The sequence below is a fragment of the Rhamphochromis longiceps genome, linkage group LG1 (genome assembly GCF_057381845.1).
Source record: "Rhamphochromis longiceps isolate RC_006_pf linkage group LG1, R_longiceps_female_GT1.1, whole genome shotgun sequence".
Taxonomy (NCBI): domain Eukaryota; kingdom Metazoa; phylum Chordata; class Actinopteri; order Cichliformes; family Cichlidae; genus Rhamphochromis; species Rhamphochromis longiceps.
In genome coordinates, this window is record NC_140557.1 from 37801869 (window position 1) to 37818691 (window position 16823).

The 16823-nt window shown below is 41.6% G+C and overlaps 1 protein-coding gene across 2 annotated transcripts in view; it reads left to right on the plus strand.

The window, feature by feature from the left end:
• Positions 1–16823, plus strand: part of map1aa (microtubule-associated protein 1Aa) — a 61272-nt gene that overhangs the window by 17711 nt on the left and 26738 nt on the right. The window contains exon 1 of one of the 2 annotated variants that reach the window (XM_085408406.1): positions 4867–4915. The exons of the other annotated variant lie outside the window; for it this stretch is intronic. The gene's annotated coding sequence lies outside the window, so the exon portion shown is untranslated. Of the gene's footprint in view, positions 1–4866; positions 4916–16823 lie in introns of those variants that run through there. 2 annotated transcript variants of the gene reach the window in all.

A 16823-nucleotide genomic window follows, 5' to 3' on the forward strand; every position in this document is an offset into this window, starting at 1 on the left:
TTACCCCCTGTGTGCCCCTCTGTGCCTGTGAGCCCTCGTCTCCCCTCCTTGTGTTTTATTCCATGTTTCCTGTGCTCTCCTGTCTCTCTCTCTCCTCCTGTCTGCACCTCTGTGTACTTCCTGTTTTACTTTGACAGTCTCCCGTCAATGTTGTGTTACTCCTGCCGTGTCTCGTTATGATTATCTGTGTCAGCTGTGTTCCCCGTGTGCTTCCACTTCCCTCGTTAACCCTCTGTGTATTTATGTGCATGTCTCCCTCAGTTCGGTGTTGCGTCGTCAATGTCTCCTCTCCGAACCTGTGTGCTTTTCTGTGTTCACTCGGTCCTCAGTTAGCATTCCCAGTTTAGTTCTGTTTCTTTGTGAAGCCTGCAATAAAGCAGTGATTTTGAGTTCAGCTTTTTGTCTCCGTGAGTTTTGCGTTTGGGTCCTCGTCTGCCTCCACGCAGCCAGTTCATGACAGTTTTATTTTTATTCTTAGATCCCACTAGAGTAGCTTTGCATGTTTCACAATTCAAAATAATCCTTACCTTGTACCTCTCCTTATTACCTTCACTTGTATATGTGCCGATGTCGCTATCTGAAACTTGGCTGTCTTTCCTGTGGGCGTGCACCACTACAGCAGCATATATCTGACAGAGAAATCATGAACAGCGTAACAGGTTTACTTTAAAGGAAAATTAATTGAAAATGAAGTGAATTTGACATGTTTCGTCTTGTCCTGGGCTGTGACACTTCCACATGCTCATGCACACATGTTAGAAAGCTCAGGTTTAGTAACTGTGTTCTCACTCAGAATATTAAATAAACTATTTCACCCAGAATAGAGTTAAAAGCAATACTCAACTATCTCAGAAACACATAGACCCCCACACACTGAAAACCCATGTAACCTTGGCCAGCTGCCCTGTGTGTGTGTGTGTGTGTGTGTGTGTGTGTGTGTGTGTGTGTGTTTTTCCATTTGTCAGAGAACTGAGATGATGTCAGAGGGAGGGAGAAGAGAGCTGGAATAGCTAAGACATTTCAGGGCAGAGGAAGGCGGCTCGTCTGGAGAGAAGGGCGCGGCAGGCCGGGCATCCGAGCCGTGCGGCTAACAGCTGTCTGACATTTAAAGGAGCCTGCCGGTCATCTGAGAGGATGCTGCATCAGTGCTGTGGCTGTGATGCACTTGAGTTGCTTTAACAGGCTTTTTGCGCCGACATTAGAAAAACAAATGCGAGCTTAGGCAACACCCTCTTGGAAGAGCACTCAGAGTAAGCAGAGACCAGCATGCCCGACCTACATAAACATATGAAGGCGTTGCTCTTTTGAAGATGTAGCAATCAACATTTTAAACTTTATGAAATAATACGTGGCTGTATACATTCACGGGGCACCATTATATACTGAAAATGTCACAAATGAATTCATTAAGCCCACTCCTTAGATACTGTTGCTATGTCAATCAAAATTTCAGCTATCCGGTTGTTCAGTGATGACGCGACGAATCCTACTTCTGGGTCTAAAGTAGTCTGCGTTTAATATGGCTTTTGTGTTGTTAACATGTTTAATGTTATGTATTTTCTTCTATTTGATCTCAAAAAGCTCCTAAAACAGTCAGTGATCACTGTTGACCTCCCTCGGCTTTTATTACCACTAATCATTTATTTAAGCTCAGTTTTTAAAACCTTAGGATGTAACTACAGCCCAGCCCATGCAGCAGTATATGAATGACTAACCTCGTATTGTGGATGGATTATCTCAGTTGTTCTCCTGGCTGAAGTTTGGTCCTTTTACAGCATCCTGCCATGCGATTACATTTGTTCCTGACCACCGACAACACTCACGTTAACTTTTATCGAGTGGAAAAAAAGTTAGCTTGTTTATATTATGCTAACATAGCTGTCTCGCTAGCTGTCACGTAGCACATCATTATATACCAGCTAGCCAAACTTCAGTAACCCTACAAACGTCACTGCTGTTTAGTTTTCTGTCTTCATTTATGCTGGAAGTGATAACAGAGCTGTACGTTTTCATTTGTTTCCAACCCCCCGCAGTCAGGACATGCTATATTGTATTTAGATGGAAGCTAGCGAGCTAACTCCCTGCTAACTTCTAACTCCGTTAAATGTCATAAATTCCGTTATCATGGATGCCTGGATGTTAAACTCAATTGTTACACCTGGTAGAGCAGAACGCTGATCATTTTATTAAAGATGAAAGACTTTAGACAGTTTTTCAACTCTCAGTAATGCCATAGTGATCGTTTGATATATGGACCTGCAGCGGAGTTTAGGCCCAGACATGGCTAGTGACGTCAGACTGAACAACCGGATAGCATTAAACACATTTAGCTTAGAGAATGGATGCAGCTTTTTCAGTGTAACCTGTAAAACTATTATGAGCTCATCAACCATGAACTGATCTGTTACTAACGGAGCATGAGCAAAGTTTGTGCAAGCAAAAAAGGTCAAGCTAAGCCACGCCCCCACCCCAAATCTTCCTTTGTTCACTTCTTTGCTTTGGTTTGGCCCGGGAGGAAAAGCAGGTCGTCTGTTAGGCAAAAACACTTGATTGATTGTATGAATGAGTTACCCATATTTGAGGCTCATATAGGTTAGGCCATGTAGGTGCCATGGCAGTTCAGCCCTTAGAGGGCCTTCTGTGGCCAACATATAATAGGCTTGCCCATAAAAACTCATAGTTACCCCACAGTCCTACAGTTCACCCACACCTACCCACTGTGGGTCCACGGGGGCACATTCACTGGCAAATTATTAGGAAATGTGACTATTGTGGACATGATGAAACTACAGATTTATTACATTGTCAGGAAGACGACGCTTGAAGAAAATGATTGATTCAAAATCTCAGTAACATGGAAGTTAAAAGAACCCCGGTTCAGAAATCTGCCAAATCAAATCTGTGCTGCTGCTAATGTGGGAACCCTTGTGAATAAGGGAGCATTTGAAAGTAGTATTTTTTCCATATTCCATATCAGTTGGTGGTGGTAATGTACCATGGTGCACATCTGGACTCCAGTACTGGCGTGAAATGGAGGCCACATCTGGGCCCTGTAGAGTAGGGCGGCTGAGTGTGGGCACACTGTGGGTATGCTGCAAGCCTACTGCCTGCTTACACTGTGAGATTTCACTGCTTTGTGTAGGCAGCCCACAGCCAACCCACAGTGCAGGCCCAGATGTCTCCTACATTTCACATCAGCACTAGGGCCCACAGTGGGCCGCCTACTGTGGCTCTACACAACTTCCAAGCAGACATGTATTCTGGGTATTATCAATGGGTTCCTGCACAAGTTCCACAGAAAGTTCTTCTGTTTTTGTGGAAACTCTAAACTACTTTGTTCATGTGGCTTTATTTACGTTTGAGTTGCACTAAATCTTATGGCAGTACAAAGTGCTTCAAATACTTATTATAGCCCCTGCAGGGTCGAGTACTTCTTTAGTCATAGCAGTCCAAAGACGATGAACAACAGTGTCATCCTGTTCAAGTGTCATGTAGTTTTTCGTCATCAGTTTTTTTTTTAATCAAAGAAAATCATTTTATGTTTGATCTAAAAAAAAAAAAAAAAAAGCTGCAGACGTGTTTTTGTTTTGTTTTTTCGAAACAAATCATTAGTGAAATGTCTAGACTGTTCTAAGGGTCAACGAAGCACACCGCTGAATAGCATCAGTCTTAGTAAAGTGTTGTGATTCATGGTTTACAGTGGCTCAAGCTGGCACAGCTCAGAGTCTATTTTAGTTTGTCTCTGTCCCACCCAGCAGCTGCTGTTTGAGTCACAGCTGTTTGAAAGATCCCCTTCCCAGAACAGACTATCCACTTGTTTTGCATTAAATGATAATGTTTATTGAGGACTATATCTATTCTACTAAACGCCATATATAGATCGACCACCTCACCAAACTTGGCAGTTGGGAATGTAAAGCAGTGAAATTCAATGTTGTAAAAAGAGAAGCTGTCTCAAGCTAAAATTGAGTGGTGACATATAATGACTCATTATTGCTGCTAATCTTAATATTATTGTTGTTGTTCTGTCGAGTCGAAGCTTAGTGACATGTAGCAGCCAAAGTAACATTTTCCATTCAGTTCAATTCAGATTTATTTTTGTCACATTAACAGTCGCCTGAGGGATTTTATAGAGTAAGGTAAAAACAGCCAGACACGCCCTATGAGCAAGCGCTTGGCAACGGTGGGAAGGAAAAACTTGCTTTTAACAGGAAGGGGTCTCTGTAGATGCTCAACACTAAACTACTGCAACACAAACATGTTGCATTGTTTTACAAATTAGACTTGGATGATGAGTGGTGTTGGTGACACGTTTGTAAGGCACGATAACCTGAGCGCTCGGTGCCAGTGAAGAAGCCAGAGCAAAATTTATTATGAAGGTGTGCGAAGAACCCCACAGTGGGGATGCACAGGTATCACAGTTGCTATTATTTCTCCTAATCCATCCAGGCCAGCAGTATAATGACGTTTACATTATGAATCCCTGCTGGGTCCCTTGAATCGCTTGTGTACGACGGGCTCCTGAACGCAGCAGCGCGGCGGTTAGCTCGGTGTAGGTGTTGAAGTGGAGCAGGCCGATGCTGCCTCCGTCCTCATCCGCAGCAGCAGCACCAGCGCCCCTCCCTCTGCTCCATCCACCCGCTGAAAGACGGTAGGATTCTTCATCGCTTGTTCTCGCGTCAGGCTCTCTCTCTCACTCACATTCTGCTGACTTATCCGCTTCTCGTTCGCGCCCGAGAGGCTTCTTAGTTATCCGTCGTCCGCGATGCTGTAGACGGAGAGGATGCTTTTGGAGAGCGGTGGTGTTTTTAGACACGGCTGCTTGTTTGAGATCCGCAGACGGTCGGAGCCGCTGGACGAGACTCGTCTGCACTGACAGTAACTACACGCGAGGCCGTGGACTGCAGCATATCATGTGAGTAAATACTAATACTGCATAGCATATGGCTGCTGCACAGCGTTTCTACAAGCTGAAACACTATCATACGCATACGGTGGCTTTTTATTGGAAGGATAGAGGTCATGCATCCTGGATTACACCTCAGCTGAAGGTGACCAAACGACTTTAGATTTGTGTGCGTGTGTGAAAATCCTAAAACATCTGCTTACAAATGCAGTTTCCCATCTGGGTTATTCATAGTTTTAAAGGAATTTTCATGTTTTCATAGATTTTATTGGAGAACTTCAGAATTCCTTCAGAAAATATCAAATTTAAGAATAAAGACTTAAAAGTCCAGATTTAAACTCCTGCTCATTTTGCTGAACTAAAATTCACCAAACCAGCACCTAGGCCATGACCTCGGTGTCTTCAGCAGCATTCAGCATGGCATCACTTCATTTTCTTATCAGAGGACAGTGCCATTTGTTTTGATCCAGAGTACACTGTCAGTAATAAGGGTAGAAGATACAAATGTAGCCATTAGGGCTAATCATTGGACATCCCAGTAACTATGTATATGTTTTCAAGGGCCACAAAGGCAGATGTGTTTCCAGCCTCAAGCCTGCTAGCAGCCTGTCTTACTCGTGTTTACATATTAACATCCAGTTTATGCTCATTTGTTAGTGAAGTGATTGCTTTCAATTCACTCGAGTAAATTTGGATGACCTGATTTTTAAGGTGAGGAGAAAAAAAAGGCCCAGCTCATCTTCTGACCTGAAGGCAGCAGCTGAGGCTGGCTGTGAGTCTCTCCTGTGGCCAGGCTGCAGCAGCTTTGTTAGCTCATGTGAAATCTGTGGATTAGACTTCACTCTCCAAATAACACCACGCCAAAATGATGCAACAAGCTAGACAAAAATGGCCTAAAATTAGAAAGGTACATGCAGACGCACGGACAGCTGTTTTAATCCAGAAACAGGGAAGGAGAAGAAGATTAATTCCAGCCGTTAAGCTGTTTTACTTACATAATGGAAATGCTCGGCAAAGATAAACATGTTTCTTTGGTGATACAGCTAATCCATGGATATCCACTCCTGCAGTTTATTAATAATTGAAATCATTTATCGCACAAATATATCCCCTGTATTTAACCCCTTTAGGTTTCTTTACTGTTCGTCGTAGCAGAGCCAGTGGTAATAATTTAATTATTAATCATCCAGAAACTCAAGGTAACATATTCCATAGTGGATTCATATTCAACAGACAGCCACAGATTGGTTTCCAGCCCTTCAAATGTACAATCTGTTTGTTTAATGTCACACTAACCTGAATATCTTTGGGCTAAACTAAATAATCATTTTCACTTCTGATTTGAAAATTCTTCCTTTTATTTTGATATTTATCCTAGAAAATGTAACAAAATATTGACATTTCCTAGAACACTTTTCCTGACTTTCTTAAACCCTGCAGACAAACTGGACAGAGCTACTGTGACATCACCCTTTGGATTGGTAGTTATCATGTTGAAGCCTAATTGTTAGTGCTTTGACAGTTGCCAGTGTTTTATCAGCTAATATCAGCAAGCTGCTCAGACCACCAGTGGGCCGATGTTATTGGCTGACCTATTTATTGGTCTATCGGTATACACATTAATGACAAACAATGGCTCAAAATTAAAAAGTAAAGAGGAGACAGGAGGGAAACCTTTCACTCATGGTGTGAGTGTTGACATTGCACAATTTGTCACCGATGCCACAAACACAAAATCTAGCTGATCTCAGCACAGCTGGACAAGTACACAAATCATTAAATAACTACAAATAACAAATGTTAGTTTATTTTCTGTGTCTGAAAGAACGAAATAATCATTTGCTGATATATTTGAATATTGGATTTTTAAAAAGTCTTAAAAATCTTAAAATTCAGTCAGGTGCCCCCAACTATAGATGGGCTGGCTGTGAATTCATCACACAGATGTCATTGGTACTCCAAAAGGCACCAGCAGCAAACACGGAGACAGGTCTAATTTAATTACTTGAATTAGCTCTACACATGGCCACGCCCCCAACGTTAAAGGTTTACAAAGGAATTAAGGTGCATACAGTTTTTATACCAGGCTCTAAACGTGGTTACTTGTGCTGTAAGTCGGGGATTTGAACGTGGAAGTCTGTGGGGACCGGCTCGTTTTTCTGGATCAGTCTCAAGTAGGGCTGCCACGATTTGTCGACTAGTCACGATTACGTCGACTATCAAAATCGTCGACGACTGATTTAATAGCCGACGCGTCGTTTGAAGCTTTGTAAGATCCCAAAAGACGCAGGAATAAGTAGCAGGATTTAAGAGTGTAATAACGGACTGAAACAGAAGATGGCAGCACTGCATGTACAAGGATGCCAGCTGCCGTTAAACCCCGAAGAAGAAGAAGCAGCTGTGTCCCAGAATTCATAGCGCGGCCCAGCTCAGTTTCCAACAATGGCGGTAGCTAGTTAGTTTTAATATTACTCTTATTATTCTTTCTGGGTCAGAAAATAAACGTTTAACATATTTTCAGCCGAGAATGTAGCTGTGTAAACCTCAAATATCTGCTCAGTTTATCAAGACACCGCATATTTTCAAAAGCGCTCCGACGTTTTCGGAGACGTCTGTTACCCACCAGCTCGATAGCTAGCCGGGGGCTAGGTCACTAGCGCGGTGAGAACACCGGACTCCCGGCAAATTGTTTTCAAACCCACCGCCGTCTTTCGCTACTCAGGTTAAATATATATGAGTCACTTAGATAAATTAAAAATGTTGTTGTTTGGCTTTTTTTTTTTTTTTTTTTTAGTATTTTATTTGTTCCTGAGTAAATCGGTTTGGCTGAGATTAAAGTTATAGTTTTTACACAGCTGAATAAACGTCAAGCAGACAGCTGATTATCAGAAGTGTGAGATGCTGGAGAATTTACTCCGTTGTCCTGTTATATTTTAGATAGCAAGGAGTTTATTAAACTTCACCGAAACAATCTGCAAATTTCATTAAAATTGAATAAACTACCATCTTGTCTTTATTTTTAGTTAGCACCTTAAAAGCTTAAAGCTGTAAGCTAATGATAGTTATATAAGAGCAGATGCTGCTGGTGCAATAAGCTGTAGTTTTACGTCCAGTGGATGATGATCTGATTAGTCGACTAATCGCATAAATAATCGGTGACTAGTCGACTATCAAAATAATCGTTTGTGGCAGCCCTAGTCTCAAGTGGCTGTTAGAGGATCTGCATGATATTCTCTGCTATTTAACTCACTGATTGCACAAACACATTGAAGTTATGAGAAATTGTAAACATCATTTGTGTCAACTAAACAAGTTTGTTGTATAGCTGAAAGCTACACTGCCCTGTTAAAACCCTGGCCTTTACTGCGCTCTGTGTCTTTGAAACGTCCTTGAGCTGCTTTTGTCCTGCAGACTGCAGGATGTCCACACGCACACTGAGCACAGCAGCTCAGGTCACTGGGGACCAAATGCCGCCGGATTCTTGTTTCATAATGTCCAAATCCAGCGGATCAGGTTTTATTCTTTGGGTTATTAGAGGTTTGCACAGACTCACCGTCCAACAAAGCATCCCTTCCCCAAGTAACCCCCACACTGCCCTGCACTGTGCTCTGTGAACTCCTGTAATGCCTTAGCGTGCGTGCTGAGATCAGCAGGATGGGACGGGGTGCGGTCACACTGGATGTCCAGCAGTGGGGATAGCACCACACTGATAAAGCTTTGGCTCAGACTGACTGAGACTCAGCTTCTTTTACAAACAGACAGTTGTCAGTGTCATACATTAAAACAGCAGAGGTGCAAGGGTGCTGCTACTTTGCCTTCACATTCAAAGATCACAGGCAAAGGAATGGGCTAAAAATGAGAGCCCAGATTCCACACCCACATACTAAAGACCACAATGCATTGCAGCCAGGGGCATACTAAACTCCTCAGGTAGCAAATTGTAATTACCTACCGACATTTTAGCATCAGCACAAGAGCCTGGTGCTGATTAGGCAAATAGTTCATTACCTGCATATACAGGAAAAAGTTAATAAGATGCAAAACGTAGAGACGAGCATCAGGGGTGATTTGCAGCAAGACTGAGAGGGAAGGTTTGTAATAAGGGACTGAGACCAGCTATGATGATGTGCTGGAGGCACACAAAAAACAGATGAAGGACGGCAGTGCTGAAGACCAGGAATGAGGAATGATTACTTTTTGGCAAAAAACAAAATATTCTGTGACTAAAGCTGAACCTTTATTGGAGACACACGTGTAGACAGCAAAGACACTAAGACACGGAACATGGAGGGCAACTAAATACGTGACATCCTGCCCAGGGCTCGCAAAATCTCTAGCCGACGTCCCGGGGTTATTGTGTCTTCCAGTCGGGCTACCAAAATCTATCTCAGCCCTGCCTGTCGGGTTTTCATAGGAAAGGAAAATATATGTCAATGCTTTTGCTTTCTTTCACAAATTTAACTGGGAGTTTCCCCCTGACTCGACACACGCCTTTGTTGCTGGGACCAGTAATTTTAGGAAAGACCCCATAAGAACCCATGAGAAATACAAGAAATGCATTATTGCACAGTCTGCAGCATCTTTCCCAGAACAAACACCAATAAAAAAAAAATACTAAAAATAACCCAAGCACAACAAGAAGTCCTGAAAAATCTGTTTAGAACAGCGTGCTATGTTGCAAAGAGTGAAGTACCACCGGCAAAATGTAGCAGTCTTTGCAAACATCACAAAGCAAATGGCCTGGATGTTGGTTCCTCGTACCCGTGACGTCAGATTCAGGATCCGACACAGACTGATTCATGTTCTTCACAGTTCTTACAGGTTCATAGAAATTTCTGTTCAATTAGAACCAAATATTTGAGTTGATGATTGTAATTTTTATACAGTAATTTGTGTTTAACGATTTTTTGACTGATGTTTTGTTTCTTTTACAATATTGTACATTAAAAATAAGCTCGTTTTTATTCAGGCTACTTAAATTTATTTTGTTTGCCAAAATCTAAAGAGTGCCTGAAGGGCTACCAGGAATTTCAAAGTTTTGCGAGCCCTGCTGCCACAAGTACGCACTCACTGTGGGTAGATTGATGCTTTCTCCTGCTCAGTGATATGGTTGTTGGGTGTAACTGGGTACAAGAAGAAAGTTTTAGTTTTTTACACAGATTATAAAGGGAGGGGGAAAGTATAGCAGTGAGAATAGACATAGTGTTTCTGGCAATCAAAAATAAAGCAGTGGTGTCAGTCGGTAACTGCACATGTGTACCTAACGTGCTGTACAGTAATCAGAGGAGCTATTTTTAACTGCTGTTGCTGTTGAACTAGAGCTGGGCGATATGAGATTTTTTCATATCACGATATGTTTTTTTCATTTCAGGCGATAACGATATCTATCACGATATAAGCCAAATAACTGTATTTGTAAGATTTAAATGTGCCGTTGCTCACAAGTAAAATGTGAAATAATCAGCAGCTTGTTTTTAAATATTTATTTCCCATAATAAGTTCAACAGGGTAGATGTACTTAAGGAACATGAGACTTTTTCAGATAAATAAAGGCAAATATTGCAAACTACACAAAAGGCAGCCGCTAAAGCGTTTAAGTTTCAAAATAGAACAAACGAAACAGACTAAATTGTCAATTCCACTTAGAAACAAAATATTAATTCTAAAAATAAATCTTAGTTTGTTTTACAGAAGAACAGACAAAACTGACTAACTTTTGTCAATATCTAATAAACTGAGAACTAAAAGGAAATTCTCAATCTCTCCTTGTTGTATAGCTGAGCTTTTCAAACAGTTGTAACAGTTACTTTAGTCTGACAAAAGCCGAATGACGAATTAGCGCTTCCAGTCAGAGACTGAGGCTACGTCCACACGTACACGGGTATTTTTGAAAACGGAGATTTTCCGTTTTCGTTTAAAAAAATAATCCCGTCCACACGTAAAGGCAGAAATGAAGGAAAACGCTGCTATGAACATGCCAAAGCAGCAGGTGGCGCTAGATTCCTAACCGTGCAGAAATGTTGGCCAATCAGAAGTCTAGAAGCCTCGGTGGGAAAAAGTAAACAAAGCTGGGGCATAGAAGCAGAACCGAGTCGTATGTGTGGAGGGACAGTAACTGTGTGTATATGTAAGCATTTAAACACTGCAGAGAGTAGAATTAACAGTAACAGTATTGTAGAAATTCATTTCACCGAAACAATAACGTGGCGCACAGTGTGACGCATGCACCAGTTTATTGTATTTCCAGACTTGCTTTCGGCACAATTTACAGTGCACGCTACTCTATTTTTTGTCAGACTTGAAATAGCCGAAATACCTTCACACTACGGAACTTCTATGGCTCTTCCGTTCGACAATCTCTCCGGCATTGGAACCATCATCTGTTTTCTCTTCGGTCACGCTCGGTTGATTTTTCTAGTCGGCACACTCATTTCCTCCATTACCCGCTGGCTGCTTCCCAAACAAACACACGTGCGGCTTGGCACTTGTGCTGTACGTAACAAGTCACGCGACGTGACGCTGCGGCTGTGATTGGTTCGGCTCTACGCTACTTAATTTGGATTGGCTGACCTTTTTTTTTTTTTTTTTTTAAGAGGACAAGAGCGGTGAGGTCTATCGCGATAGCTTAATTTCTCTATCGAGTAAAAGTTATATCGCGATACATATCGTTATCGTTCTATCGCCCAGCTCTATGTTGAACATAGTTTCTATAAGTGAGAAGAGTCTTTGTTGGCAGTGTAAATGAATTTCTGCTAACGAGCTCTGTCTCTCGGTTTCCTGAGGCAAGATGTATTTTCAGCAGAGGTGAAATGTGATGATGTCAAGAAGAGGCGATGTGCAGGTATAAGATCAGGTTCAACAGGTACTGGCTTTTGTCTCTCCCAGGCTGGATACTGTAAACGCAAATGTGGTTTGAGAGCAGCTTTGACAGAGAGCTCAGGTTGGTGCCTGATGAGCGAGCGCATCCTTCTAACAAAGCATGACAAATCACACATTCAATCAGCACCATGTTGTTTGGGCTCATACTGCTCTGTTTCAAAGCTTTCAAAGGTCTTTTGTTTTAAGTTAATGATCAACATAATTAACAAATTATGATTTTTGCAATCAAGGATAAGGCGGTGAGATAAATGAATTCAGCAGCAGCAACAGTGTTAAGAGAGCATTCTCATCCCAACACATCGACGACTGGTCACATAGCGTCGGTACGTGATGAGCTGCGATAAGAACGTGTTGGTATTAACGGTGTTAACAAAGCTATCATGTCCAAGATTTGAAAATCAATTCACTGACTTGGATTCAGAGCTCACAGCTGTTGCTAACCCCAGACTCTCAGACTATGTCTGTTTTTAAATTGTTCTCCCAAGTCTTGGCAGTCAGGGAACAATTACAGTTACTGTATACTAACACACATCAAAAAGGTATTCAGATTCTCCAGAATAAAAGGTTCACCTCTGACCTCTAAGGGTTAATGAAAGTTTGAGACCGTTAACATGAAGGTCCATCTTTTCTTGCTTAGATAAGTTTAAAGTGTTTGCTCCTTTCCATCAACATGCTCTGTGACACCGTTTGGTTGGACATAACTGCCCTCAGGAATATTTCCACTTCCAAGTACTCGTTCACACATTTTCGAGTCTGTACGGCGGGTCGAGTAGACTCAGACTCACTTTTTACATCTGGATGTCCCTTTTTGATACTGTGCATTCTGCAAATTCATCATGGACCTTTGCACAGAGACCAAACATTTGCCCAGCGTCAGGTGAGGAGATCTTCAGCACAGTTTCATGCTTGTGTGACTCACGAGTCTCGGGCCTGTAACTGTGCTTCCCCAAAAAATAAATATCACTCTGAAGGGTTGCATTTTGACACCCCAGAGGAGATCCATGGTGGAGGCACATGTGCAAGGGGACATTAGGGGACTTTGGCTAAGAAGTCTAAATGTAGCACGTTAGCAGTTTTAGGATTTTAGCCTTTTTCCAAAACTCATGAATCTCACCTAATGCTGTATTCTGATGCTTTACAAATACTCTTGAATGGAGCAAAATATATTCTATCACACATCTACAGTTATAACCACATTAATATCGATAGAGTCAAAATTAAAAAGTAGCTTTTAATATCAGAAGGACTGCTGCCGTGCCACAGGCTCAGCAACAACTGCGCTTTGATTATTTCCCCCCAGACTTGCCTGGAAACTGCATCAGTGTTAATACAACTGACAGGAGACGCAGCAGCTACAAATCAGCTACACTTCACACTTATGTCCCTCTGAGGAAATGAAGACTGGAGTGATTTCTTACATAACTCTTGGCCCCTAGAGCTTGGAGTCATGATTCACTTAGAATTGAATTGTCTGTAGTTACAGCAGTGCACTCCTCTCTTAGTTTATGTGAGAGTACAGCATCTGTACAGTGTGATGGATGGTCGCACAGTCACTCGTGATCCCCCGAAAGAAGAAATATCACTTATGTTTCGCTTAGTTGGAGCGAGACTGTAAAACGCAGTTTGAGAGAAACATGAAGGGCCTCAAACTCTGAAGTGATCATTCTCATTCAAGCCAAACTACCCCAGTGCCAGCTGGAGGTCACAGCTTAGCACAAACAGCAAAAATGTCACCAAATATAATTAATAGTAATTAGTAAGCTGCATTAATACTTGACATATGTCTTCAGTTAGCAAAGTATGTGAAAAACAGCCCATCGAGCACTCGCAGAAACAATTGTGCTGTATAAATGAGCACCTTTGTTTCTAACTGAGAGTCGAGCGCTGGCTGATGGTCGAGCATCTCACAACTGTAGTTCCTGAAGCTTTTCACTGCTAGCTCGCTGTAGGCATCTCAGAACGTGGTCACAGGTTGTTGAGCTTCAGTATTACATTCGGAGCAGCGGATACTTTTATTTTGTAGAACAGTCTTTACTCTGTTTGAACCTTTGTCCAGTAAATCAGAAACAACTGTCACTCCTCAAAATTTGTACATTGCTCTTATATTTGGCGCTTCCAAGTCCAATACTGGGTTTTAGTACTGTGTTACAGATAAATGTAATGCCATTACAGTAATCCATTACATCCTCAGTAAAACAGTACTCTATGTTGGTCTGTTGCTTTCCTATATTACACAGACTCTGTGAGCTTTCCTGTGTAAATATTCTGAGATGACACAGTGCTTTCATCGGAAGCAGTTTGTATGAGATAATAATTGCAACATGATGAAACCAGTAACTGAACTCATTATGTTCTTATTTAGTTCTCACTACTCTGACCAGTCATAACAAGTGCACCTTATTGCTTTTGTTACAGAGGGACAGCATCATTTATCATGCTGCTACTGAAAAGAATAAGCTTGTATGGTAGCCTATAAACATAAGCTGCTGACAGCTGAAAACCTGCCAGATACTATAAGCAGCTTTTAATTGGTTTGTTTATAAGAGCTTCAGAGCAAAAATCAGAAAGCTGCACTTTAATGGAGAATTTAAAGTCTTACTGGAAGTCCAGCAGAACAAGGTTCTATGTGTCATCACGTCTGTGTGCTTTCTTTGCAACGGAAAAACTGAACTGCCACTGGCAATGTTATCCTGTTTTATTTTTAACCACCGTGGTTAGGGTGTAGGATCATGCTATGTGGAGGCACACAGAGTGACATATATGGGACGTGGTCTACTTTTACAAGTAAACACACAGCCGAGATCACTTAGGTGGCATTTTATGAAAGCGTGGCCCTCGGCTTGGAGATGATTTGGCAGTAAATGTGCCGCTGCCTGCATGGACGATAGCAGATGCAAAGCACTTCCTATCATGGAGACGGGAGCGTGTAGGCTGGTGCTGCTTTGGATGTATTCCTCAGTGCTGTGAGCACCCACTCACTATCGGACATCTCACTCAAATTTTCAAGTGTAGGGGGAAGCTTTACTTGTGCACTCTCTTGCAAAAACAACTTGCTACAAGATTTTGCAATATAGAGGTTGCACACTAATATAAAACGCTTCATAGCAGTTCTTAAATATGGATCGTTTTAGAAAGCAGGACGCTTCAAGATGTTCTGATGGATTATCAAAAAGAAAATTTCCCATGAAAAAGAAACAAGTTAAAAGAAAAAAATCAACATAAATGCTGTTTTCTAGAAATACCCACAAAAACTTATTTGGAAAGGACATGAGAAAAAAATATCAAAGCCAAACCAAGCAAGTTGTTACCAAGCAGCAACCTTGGGGAGTAAAAAACACTCAATTACATTTATACAGCGCCAAATCACAGCAACAGTCGCCTCAAGGCACTTTATATTGTAAGGTAGACCCAACAATAATACAAATAGAGAAAAACCCAACAATCATATGACCCCCTATGAGCAAGCACTTTGGCAACAGTTGGAAGGAAAAACTCCCTTTTAACAGGACTGACTGACAGGTGTCCTGAGTAGGAATGGGAATCAATAAGAATTTAGCTTTTCTGATTCCATTATCAATATCACTTTTCATTTCCATTCCATTTTGATTCTGTTATCAGTTCTCATTGGTTTTGCTTTGAAAGTCACTGCCATCTCTAAGCTGCATATCAAAGACATTACATTCATGCAAATTAATTGCATGGTGTGTGGCCAAATGTTTGTGCATGTTGGTGGTATTTCCAATCTTTCTTAAAATTAATGCGTTACTTTACTTAATTACTCCCAGGAGAAAGTAATTCATTACACTACTCATTACATTACTTTCATGTTTCTTCATAAAATAACCTAAAATTCATTGTCGCATAATTACTGTTAACCAATATAAACACAAGCACAAAAGCCTATCCCAATGAGGAAACACATACAGTTGTTCTCTTAGTATTTAGTTATGAGCACAAAGCTAAGAACACAAAGGAACGATGAAAACCAGAACAAAGAGATGTTAAAAGAAATCACCATGGTGGCTTTACTTCAGAAACATGTAGACAGGTAGAAATGGAACCTGACTGCTCATTAGTTTGTTACCTGTTGAAGTTCAGGGTCTGGCTGCTGGGCTGGGGTCGGCATTCACTCTGGGTTCTTGGCTAGCTTAGCGTTAGCATGCTATCTGTGAAGGTGCTTGCAGAGAGCCACTGTCGTGTTAGCAGCATAAGCATGCAAGAAGCAAAGCAACATACAGGAGGTGTATGCACAGAGGTCTGATTAGCAAGTGAGGTACAATTGGAAACAATTATAGTGAGTTGACAATCAGGAAAGGATGGAAAACCATCAGACAGGAAATATAAACTCCAGACGCATGGCTAAATTTACCTTTAAGATAAAAAGACTAAAGAAAGAAGCTTGAGAAGAAAAGGAAACACTGAAACCTGTAACAGAGCACAAGAACACAACAAGACTAAATATAAAATATAAAAAGGCCTTCACAACACCATGGTGAGGTCCATTTGATATAGAGTATTAAATTATTCTATACAGCCAACATCCTGAAGCTATATTGTTCTTCTCCATCCCATTAGAGGCCACAGTGAACAGTCATCATGCAGTTGTTATTAGAAACAGCCAGAGCCAACGAGGCTGATAGACTGTCACATTTCTACTGCAGCACCTACTCTGCTTCAGTTAATCTTTCTTTATTAGTGCATGCTGCTCAGCCAGATCACAAGCATGAGCCACAGAGGCCCACACTACATTTGGGCTGCATTTGTTTCCATGATAACAGTGTGAGTGATGTGTGGGCACAGAAGTGGCCTTACAGGAGATTGTCCTCAGACACGTTATTAAGTACAAATAAGGGTGAGGAGTGTGAAGCGGTTAATAGGCTTCTCAGACATGCAGAACATTTATATTAGTGGGCTGGAGTGGAAGTGTTTCGTCACACACAGAGGCAGCAGGGAAGAATGATGGGTAATGGCTACAGGATGTTTGTTTCACACACACACATATAGAGAGAGCGAGAGAACAGGCACACAGGCTTAAACA